Source organism: Pinus tabuliformis, chromosome 6, assembly GCF_031772625.1.
Source record: "Pinus tabuliformis cultivar Carrire ecotype Pingquan chromosome 6, CPIR1, whole genome shotgun sequence".
NCBI classification, from domain to species: domain Eukaryota; kingdom Viridiplantae; phylum Streptophyta; class Pinopsida; order Pinales; family Pinaceae; genus Pinus; species Pinus tabuliformis.
The window spans coordinates 26,900,277-26,911,763 of record NC_142292.1 but is presented as its reverse complement, the minus strand read 5'-3'; positions in this window follow the sequence as shown (position 1 = coordinate 26,911,763).

Sequence of the window (11,487 nt, the reverse complement as noted above, 5' to 3'; positions counted from 1 at the left end):
GCTAATATTGTGGATGTGTGTTGTGAATTGATAATCTGGCAAAAAGATTAAAATTTGGTATAAATGTCTACACTATTGATTCACCCCCCCTGTAGTGTTATAGCTTCCAATATAGAGTAGTTGGTGAGAGTGTGTTTTGTTAAGGCACTCCGTGGTGGAAAGGTCACTCATTCGAAACTTTATAAGAAATATTCTAGCCATACTAAATGTTGATGTGGCCCATGATGAGTGCAATATCCCAATAATTTTGATAGTTTAGATGCCCTTAGTTCATGACTACTCAACTCATAGTTTAAAAGTGCCAGTTATCACAAAACTTAGATAACCTAACAAACAAAAAAATATTATTTTTATTATTAATTTAAATATATATATATATATATATATATATGAAATGTTTTAATATTTAATTTACTTAGAAAGATATTGTAACAACTCAAGAATTAAAAAAAAAAAATCACGTCCGCTTTAATATTGTTTATAAACTTTATATATAGAAAACCCTCGAAAACTAAAAAAATAAATAAAAATCTCACATATAAAAAACTCTATAATAAAGTTGTCATTCATAAGATACTAAAGTTGTCATTCATATCTTTTGAATGGACTATTTAATTTGTTTTTTAAATATACTTTTGAGTGAAGGGAAGGCCATCTCCACTAAAGTGCCATTATATTTTTTGAATTGACTAAAAGTTTAAAGCTTTTGTTGATATGCATTTTGTCTTTGAAAGATACTTGAGCAACTCAAGAATTTAAAGTGGAGTCCGTTAAAGTTGTCGTTGACATATTTTGAATTGATTAAGAGGTTAGAAAGTAAATTAATGATGTTTAAAGTTTTTGTTGGTTTGTTGGTTAATATCTGGTTTTTGTTAATATTTATTTTTGGTTTTTGTATGTATTTTTTTTTGGAATGTTTTAAGGTTTTTTTTTTTTGCTTTTTGTTTTAATTATAGTGGATGTATAATTAGTTGGAATGATCTAGGTTAGGTCCAATATTAAATATTTTAGTTATCGCTATACCATTAAGAGTATATTTGATTGGGGAATATATTAAGAACGAAGAAACTCCCTAGGGACGCCTATTCCTCTAGCCTCATCACAACAAACTTAACATGTCATTTCGGAGAATCCAAGCTTAACTCAGCTGGAGAGGGAGTTAACAACCCATTTTAACCACTCGATCTACCCTTACGTGACTTAGGTTTTTCTTTATTTAGAAAGATACTCTCAAAATTTAAAGGAAAGTCCACCTCTACTAAATTTGTCATTCACATCATTTGGATTGACTAAGAAGTTATCAAGTCAATTAATGGCTATTAATTTTTTTGTTAATATTTATTTTATTTTGTTATATGTACCTTTTGGAGAGAATGTCCTAGGGTTTGCTTTATAAAGAAATATACTCTAACAACTCAAGAATTTAAAGGGGATTCCACCAAAGTTCTCATTCACATCTTTTGAATTCACTAAGGACAAAGATGTTATGAAGAAAATTAATGACCCTTGATTTTTTTAATATTTATTTTATTTTTTAGATGTATTTTTTTGAGGGAATGTCTTAGAATTTGCTTTATATAGAAATATACTCTAACAACTCAAGTATTTAAAGGGGAGTCTACCTCCACTAAATCTATCATTCACATATTTTGAGTTGACTACGAGGCTATAGTAAATTAATTATTGTTAAAACTATTGTAAGTAATTATTTTATTTGTTTAAATGTATTTTTTTATTTTGAAGGTCTTAACTTTTAACTTTTGCTTGATCTATTAAGTATTGATTTCATATCAAATATAAAGATGTTTTTCTTAGAATAAAAGAACAAATCTTTTTAAAGAAGTTAATAAGTGGACTTGAACTCACTTTCCTTTTCTCTTTTTTCTTTCTTCATTTAAAAGTGATTGTTTCCCTTGATTGATGGGAACTTTAATTTTCACAGGTCTTGCCCCATTTAAAATTCATATCATGGAAATTTTCTTTAAAAAAAATACACCAAAAGAACTCACAAAAAAGTTTAGTTTGTCTATTTATTAACTCTAGGGTGAGTGTAAGTTAATTATGGCACCTCATGATGCATTAGTAGTAATGCAAACATTAAAAACAATAATATGTAAACTTGGAGGGATGATTAAAGATATTTTCATAGTGATTATGAACATGGTGTAAAGATAGTCAAATCTTGCTATGATTACATTTTGAGGGCTTCATTATGAAAGGAAACTAAGGTTCAAAACTTGCGCTAGTTAGGAGGAGATACCAAAAAACACAACCATGCTAAGAAGTGGTGTGTCACATGTGTGATTCCTACTACTTTTGATAGCTTAGATACACATTGATTGTGGTTTCTTAGACCACAAGCTAGTCCTACAAGTCACAAACACTCTAACTAACCCAAAAAAATAGTGTAAATATATGAAATGTAAAAAATAAAATTAGTTTTCCAAAGAGAAAAATATTTATAGAATCTATGCATTACTATATGAAATTTGAATTTTTCTAGCAATGATATGTTATTTTTAATGCAACATATAATGCATATACTTTGAAATATTGTACTTATAGAACACACTTTTCTTATGCACAAATTTTATATCTATATATATATATATATATATATATATATATATATATATTATTTTATAGATTTTATGATGTTAATTTTTTAAAATCATGAAAGATTTTTTCTAACAAATGGTAAGTCATACAACGTATAAGGTGTATGTATTTTAATATTCTAATATATATTAAGACAATATTAAAAAAAAAACTATATATTTGGAATTTGCACAGTCGACTCTTATGTATGTGTAGTTTCATTGATAATGAATTTATGCATCTTAAACAAAATTAACATGAAAAATAGAGATTGAGAGTCTTTCAAAAATTAGAAGGTTTTAATGTATACGCAGCCTGAACCACTAGGTTTTTCATTCCAAACCTAAATCTAAAACAACCAAGTTAAAAAAACACGTATTTTGGATTTGTCATTGTATAAAAAAATATAGGATTTGATCATTAGGTATGGGCATTAGGGTCTCAACATGGTAATGGAGGGAAACTTGGCTCAATCATAAATGGTTCTTCTTGGTATTAAGGTCCAAAACCAACACCTTGAAGCATTACACATGACCTCCCAATTATATCCTTAGCCTATGATTAGGGATATTAGTGACATTAGGAAAAATTCAACACTAGGTATGAGTCTTAGGTCCTTAGACATGGTTTGTGGAGGAACACCAACGCAGGTTTTAAAGGAAACTTCTAATCATATAGGGAGAGGAGAAATGACTCAAACTACCACATAGGACATCCAAAGGGAATCCTTGTCTTCCAAGTATAGATATAGGCATCACTAGAATATTTTGAGCACAGACAATGATTCTTGAGGCCCTTAATGTAATCATGAGAGGAAACATAGTGATTGCAACCTAAATTAATATCTTTGGAATATATAGTTATCCAAAACACCTCAAACCACCATAGAATACTCCTAAAGGTTCCATAAGGATATTTTTTATACTAGGTACATGATTGTTTGGGCCCTAGACATCTGTAAAAGATAAAACCTAGACCTTACACCATAAAGGAAGCTTATGAGCATCAAGGTTCAATACATTCATTTTAATCCAACACACATGACCTCTTAAGCATGTCATTCCCCTTCGAGTGGAGATATTGAGGATAATATGATTTTCCTAGAGACTCGTATATGGCTTTAGGTGTGGGGGGGGAGAGGGTGTGGTGGAACTTATTTCCTAGGACATAAATAAATATTATAGGAATTAGGACCTGAGAAAAAACATAAATTTAAATGGGATATTTTAGCTCCAAGTTGAGTTATGTGAACTATTACAAATTTCAAGCACAAGCCATGGGACAAGGGGTCCTCAACTTGTTGGTAGGAGGAAAAATAGGATTTAGGCCTTAGGGAATATTTCATGCATATAGGGCCAAGAATAACACCTCAAAACCACACACGTGACCTCCCAAGTGTATTATTTTCCTTTTAGTGGGAATATTGGCACCATTAGGTTTTTTGGAGATGTAGGTATCATTCTTCAGGCTCGGACAAAGGATATGTAATGAAACTAGTGCATTAATCCTAATAAGCAATCATCAATGAGTCCTCAAACCACCATATATGACCCCCTTATAGAATATTTATCCTTAAAATTTCACTTTGGACACTAGTAGAAAATTTTGAGCACCAAGTATGGTTCATGGGGTGCTAGAGATGGTTAAGGGAGGAAAATTGAGCCTCGGGGCCTGATGTAAGCTTGTAGGAATCCAACTCCATGAACAATGTCTCAAACCACCACACCATATATATTGTGAGTACCATATGCCTCTTAGTTGGTATACAAGCACCATTGGAAGGTTTTGAGCTCTAAGTATGAGTCTCATTTCTTTAAACATGGTTGGGGATGAAATTCAAGCCTTGAGCCCTCCAAGAAATCATTAATTATTGGAATTAGGACATACGATAGTGATTCTATTGAGAGCACAATTATTAGGGCACATGCATCAAGTGCCTCATTTTTCAATAACCATGACAACAAGGGAGGACTAAGGATTGGTACTAGGGAAATGACAACTACAACTAACAATTATTGAACAATCTTTTCAATTTCATTTTTCTGAGTAAATTGGTGATGATAAGGTTAACATTGTGGGGAAGGCTAGTAGGCATCAGAGGAATAGAATGACCATGCACACCAAAAGAGGGTGGGAGGCCTTGGGCTGTTTCATTATGCCCCTTACATTTACACCTAGGCAAGGGACTTTAATTTGACACTCTTCAATTTAAGAACAAGTTAATTTATGGATCTTGATAGGAGGAAAAGGAGGATAGGAAGAGATGGGATGTGTTGGGTATGTGTTATACTATTTGCATGTATGTCCAGACACATTGTACATTTTGTCATGCACACTAGGGGGGTCACAAGGAGGGAAAAGCCCTACCCTCCACCTCCCCCAACCATTCATGGGTTTGGGAGCATCTCCCCCAAAAGAAAGTTTGGGTGGTTTTTTGTGTCTCTTTTTGGTAATTTTTAGCACATAGTTTTTACTTGTAGGGGTTTTGTGCATGGAAAAATTTAGGGGCAAAATTTCACAAATTAGCTATTTTTTGAACATTAAATGAAAAAAATATTCGCCAATTTGGTGAAAATTTCGCCTACTTTTTACATATATAAGATTAAATGGATTAAATTCACCAAATATATACCAATTTGAAAAGTAAATAACATGTTTTTTTATTGAATATTTGTGTACACTATATGTATGAATTTTCAAATCAAAATTATTGCCTATATTACTATACATAGGCATAATATTTAAATGCTTAAAAAATACCCTAGTTTTGTGGCACACAATGGTTTTAACCATGGTTTTGTAGTTTTGGTAAGGGAAATACGGTTAAAGTATAATCCATGGTAAATGTTTTAACAATTTATGTATATCGTAAGATATATATTGTATTGCAATACTGTACAAAAGAGTATATTGAAAAAATTTCAATAGTTATTCTTTTTTTTGGGTTTGTAGAATAAAATCTCTATGTTAATGTGTGCGTTTTCCATTACTTTTTTTTTGTTTTATTAAAAATTGATTTGCAACAATTAATTATATGGGGTTAAAAACTACATTTGGTAGTAGAGCAGTTTTGGTTTCAAGGGATGTTTTTTTGGCTAAGAGGTTTGGCCATAACTTGTGATAGATCTTGTTACACTCAGAGGTATGTGGAAGCAATTCTTGTGGTAAAAGGAAATGACTATCAATTCAAAGATAAAGATGAAAAAATTCAATGAAAAGAGCTTTGAACTTTGGAAGCTCAAAATAGAAAATTTGTTGGTAGACATAAAGATTAGTTTGTACCTGTAATGAAGATATCCCTTGATTCGTAGTGATATTTGAAGGTGGCACTGGCATTAGTTTGGTAGTGATTCTTCATCTTCTGCAAACTGTCTTCTTCCCTTCGCCCCTTCCTGTTCTGCAAACGATATGCCATGTCATTGTCAAGTGTCACACTGCTCTGGAGCAGTGATTCGCAGCCAAAAAAGTTGAAGCCGTGTAAGATTCCTAAAGTTTCTGTAGACCCAGATTTTTGAATGATTTGAAAGAGGATTGCATCCGGCATCTAATATCCACTTCCCTTTGATTCAATCGTCGTGGGACCCACTATGGCGTGATTAATTCACTATGTTCACGCTTCACTTATTCAAAACTATAAATTTATTATGAGAAATCTAATTAAATTGGATAATATTAGTGTTTAATTAGGGTAAGGTAGTAAAGGTCTATAAAGCATGGTCTTACTTTGTATTAGTGTCAAAGTACTGGCATGACTTAGGTCTTATGAATAGGATTTTGGATCGAAAAACTTGGTTGGAATTCATTTCCTCTTTCCTTTTTTAAAAGTAACTTAAACTTACATCTATTTTTATGGTTTTTTGAAAATACTTTGACCATGAGAGAAGCTCACTTTTACTAAAGTGTTTATATGTTTTAATTTGATTAAAAATGTCTATTTTTATTAAAATAAAAAGTTGTGATTTATATGTTTTAATTTGATTAAAAATGTCTATTTTTATTAAAATAAAAAGTTGTGATTTATATGTTTTTATTTGATTTTTTTTCCTTCGAAAAAAAATCTAGTTTTATTTATAAATTAAAAAGAAAATACATTTTGCATACACACATAAGTGTATATCTACTAGGAATTCGCCAAAATTCTATATTATCATATAAATCAAAGTGAAAAAAGTGAAAAAAAAAATGTTGTTGTCATGTCCATGAAAGGACTTACTTTTGTTGTACATAAGCCAAAATATAAAACCTGTAATAATGTTGAAAAAATTCTATTTTTATTTATAAATTGAAAAGAAAATACATTTTGCATATACACACATAAGTGTATATCCACTAGGAATTTACCAAAATTCTATATTAGCATATAAATCAAAGTGGAAAAAGTGAAAAAAAAAATGTTGTTGTCATGTCCATGAAAGGACTTACTTTTGTTGTACATGAGCCAAAATATAAAACCTGTAATAGTGTTGTTAAGCATAAACCATTGTTTATAGTAATAAAAAAAGTATACTAAAACTGTTTGCAAAAAAGTGTTGGAAAATATCCAAAAGCAAAACTAAAGATGTTATGAACTAGAAAATTAAACATGCTAGCAAGTAGATGTCGTCCATAAAAGGTCTATGAAAAAATTGTTAGTGCTCTACCCCAACCAACATTTTCACCTTCTATAACCCCCAATCCATGTGCAAGTCTTCCTTAGAAATCTTGCCAGCAGTCCCATTCCGCTCCCTGTAAACATGCATGCATGTGAAGGAATTAAAAACAAGTTTCAATCTTAAAATATCATTTAGTATATGAAAAAAGGATATGTTCTAGCACAATTGAATCTCATTGACCCAATTCACCACCAACAAAGAGTCCCCAAATAGTTGAAGTTGTTCACACCCTTTTTCCTGTGCAAAAGCTATAAGAGATTTGAGCGCTAATAACTTTTCCCAATTTTTTGTACCACGACCCAATTACATCTTGACATTAAAGGAATGGTGCTTTGATAAATGGAGTATGCATCGCCCCCCACAAAGAGAGCCCTCTCCTTGAGGAGCACCATCAAAGAAACCCTAAGGGATATTGACATCCAAATTTTCACTTAACACAGGCCTACCACTAGAAGGCACCTTTGACTCGAGATAGTAAAAAGGATGGCGAAACCTTCAACAACAATTAGTTTTGGATAGGTTGTTTTTCCTAGAAATCTCCTTGTTCATTGCCAACCAAATGCCCCAACTAAAAATGAGAGGAAGGGTTCTAAAAGGTAATTCCATGATGTATTCAGCAGTAAAGAGCATTGGACTATTAGGCTGAAAGACTATTATCCTTAATATAACAGATGACAATGATTCATGAGATTGGAACACATGGAACAAATATTATTGTTTATAATTTATGGCTAAATTATGTTGGTTAATTTATTTCATGGGCGCAATTCTTTTATCCATGCTTTCCTTACAAAGTGTTCTCACAACACTATTTTTCAATGTTAAAAAATTCTTAAGAGTATTTGGAGCAATGTTTATGGAGCAACATTCATTCAATCTGGAGCAACCCAAATAAGTCATCTGGAGTGGTATTCATTCAATCACAGTATCAACATCTTTTTTGCAGAACAAGACATTACAGGTAATAGAGCATTAATGCAATGATGACAACTACACTGAGGAGTCTTTTACAGTCAGTTGAAGACCATATTTTTCAATACCTTAATAACATAAAATCAATAAATGTGGATTGGAGGGCTACAATACATATGTAACCTCTTTCCATTGATGTCAAAGTGGGAGGTAAGAAGAGGTTATGGGTAGCAATGAGAATATCTTCTAAGACAAAAGAACGAGGACGAATGAGTTGAGTTTCCATCAATGCAAAAGGGGGAGATTGTTGGCAATATTGGCATTGATGTCGAGTTAAGATGATTGTTGAATGAAAAGTGTACATAAATGTTGAATGATGAATATAAAAGGCTGAAAGTGATGTGAAGTGCAAAGGCTATGCTCATCAATGTGAAGGATAAACATTGAGACAAAAGTTGGAATACATATATGTGTTTGAATAGAAAATGTAGATATTCCAAATTTGATTTGTCTCTTGCAATTATTACTGAAGGAGTTGTTAATTCAACTCTATTTTTTTATATTACAAATAATTTTCTAAACTAAAAATGAAAGGACAAGCTTGTGATCAGTTTAGGAATTCCAAGAGACTATGCTTCATTTCATATTCCTCTAAAGAATACAAACAACCAAGATGGCTTGCTTATAAAAAATATAATGTGGAAGAAAACTTGTGATATTCTTTTTTAATGGAAGTGGTTTACATCATATAAAGAATGAGCAGTGGTAGAAGAGAAGAAGCAATTCAACAGAAAACTTGACAGCAGAATTGGATATGAGGTGACCAGTGCTTGTGACTTGAGAAATTTCCATTATTTTCTACGTGGTGGCTTGAAAAAGAACATGTTGTAGCATGTTGAGGTAGGAGCCTCTTGTGGGTTGTAGCCTGTAGAAAACTAGGGGGAGTTGAAGCTTTTTTTGAGGTAGGATCCTCTTGTAGCTTTGAGCCTATAAAAAATCTGATGTAAAAAGGAGTCGTAGCTTGCCTTCACATCAATTTTAGCCTAAAGTTTGTGGTTTTCTACCTTTGGGATTTCCACTTATATCTGGTGTCTTCATGTGTTTAATTTTTTCATCTTGTGTGAATGCTTTGAATTCTTGGTAACCATATCTGCAAACCTCTCTCCTTGAAATTTGCAAAAGGAATATAATAAATATTGAGCACAAACATAAATCATTAACTGCATAAGAAGAAGATTAAGTTGAGAAAAAATAAAGAATTAAATTATTGATTCACCCCACCCCCCAGTAATTTCTCATCTTAAATATCAATATCCTTCTATCTTGAGAGTTTGAGGAGTGGTAATTCCCGCTAGTGCATTACAAGATATGGTCGGATTCATTTCTTCTTTCTCTAGGGTTGGCTCCTAGTGTATATCCTTCTCTTTTTATTTTTCTTGTTCCTTTTCTTCCTCCTCTTCACAATCTATGTAGAATAATTTCTTCTCAGCACACTTATGACCTTTAGTGTATTTTATATCACAACTGTAACAAATCCCTTTTGATCTTTTTTCCTCCAATTGTTGTGGTGTCTACCATGTAGGTTGTGGAAGACTATGAGCAACAACACATCGATATTTGTAATTGTGAGTGGTAGGATTCCTTGTTGCCATAATTTTACTTTCAACTTTTATTGCCACCCTGAATGCCTTCTCCAATGAATCAGGTTCCCAAAGGCGAACCTCATGTTGGATGTTATCTTTCTAAGTCCCTATGAATACATCAATCTTATGCTCCTCTGGAATATTGGTTACCCTAATATTCAATGTTTGGGAGTCTTCAATGTGCTCCACCATTGAACCCTTTTGTTTGAGATTTATCAATTGGTTAAAGAAGGTGTTTCTATTTGTATCTTCATAATGTGCTATAATTTCCTATGTAAAAATTGACCAAGTGAAAAGCGGTTTATGAGAACAAAGCCATCTATACCATACACAATTATTGGGTTCTAAATATAAAAATGCGATACGTACCTTTTGTGAGGGTTGCACATCTTGTAGATCAAAATATTGCTCCATCTGTAGTATCCATGTTAGTAGATCCTTGCCATCAAAATTCATCATATCTATCTTTGGAATGTGGTGGTTCTTAAACCCCACATTGGAGTCTCTAAAATCATAATTCATATTCCTTTTGTCCCCATCATCGTTTTCATGGATTACCTTGTCACCACCGGGAAGCCTTTCTTGCAACAACTTTTTCAAACCTTCCTTCAAACCTTCCATGTTTACTTTTGAATAATTCATGTCATATTTTAAACTATCCATGTCACCTTTTAAATCATCCATGTCACCTTTTAGTTCATCTTTGTTGTGAGAGTGAAATTTGTTGCACTTGGTCCCGTAATTTTGATATATCATGCTACAATACTTCCTCTTCATATGTCATAGTAGAGCTTTCTGAGGGATTAATGAGTGTAGAATTATTTTTCTTAGGAGGAATTTTAGAATCAAATACTCATATACATGCTTCAATATGCCCTTTGAATCACTTCAAACTGATTTTTCAAACAAAAGTTATGCAATTTTTAAAACAAAAATACACACATTTTTCTTGCTTTTAGGAGCTTAATCTTGAAACGGTTGTAACTCTGTAATTTTGGATCTCCAAGTTCTAAAATTTCTTCTTGTGGTAGTACTTTAAGTCTTCTTTCTAACCCCATAAGTCTAACCGAGATTGGATTCTTCAAGAAATATTTATGCCAAATATCCCACGACGCCCTGATTGTGGACTGGTTCAGTAGAGAGAATTTGTATGAGATTCCCCGTGTCACTGTTTAAACCTTTGGCCTTGAAATTAATAGATAAAAAATACAGTCCATAAACTTTCAACTAATTTTTACATAATTCAAATCCAATGCTTGAAACGAAAGTTATGATGATTTTCCCTAGGTCTCATGTTTGAGACAAAATTATGGAGCTTGCAAAAACCCTAACCTCCTTAGATCATATTTCGAAAAATATAGTGAACCAAGATCTGAAATTTGTACACATAGTTCACCAATATTTCAGCTCTGCATGGTCAAAATGTCAGCTTATTAATCCTTGTAGAAAAAAAATTATAGCAATAATTCCAAGATGACATGTTTGAAGAAGTGACACCCTAAAATGCAAAGCTCTGACACCAAATGTTATGCAGCCAGCTCACAAAAAGATAAATCAATGACTTAAAAATTATCCTCTCCGCAGGTGAAACCTCATTTACATTAAATAAATGAACAATTCTTGGATGATACAAATGACAATACCTTGTTTGTATATATAGGAGTCTAAGGGGTCACAATATA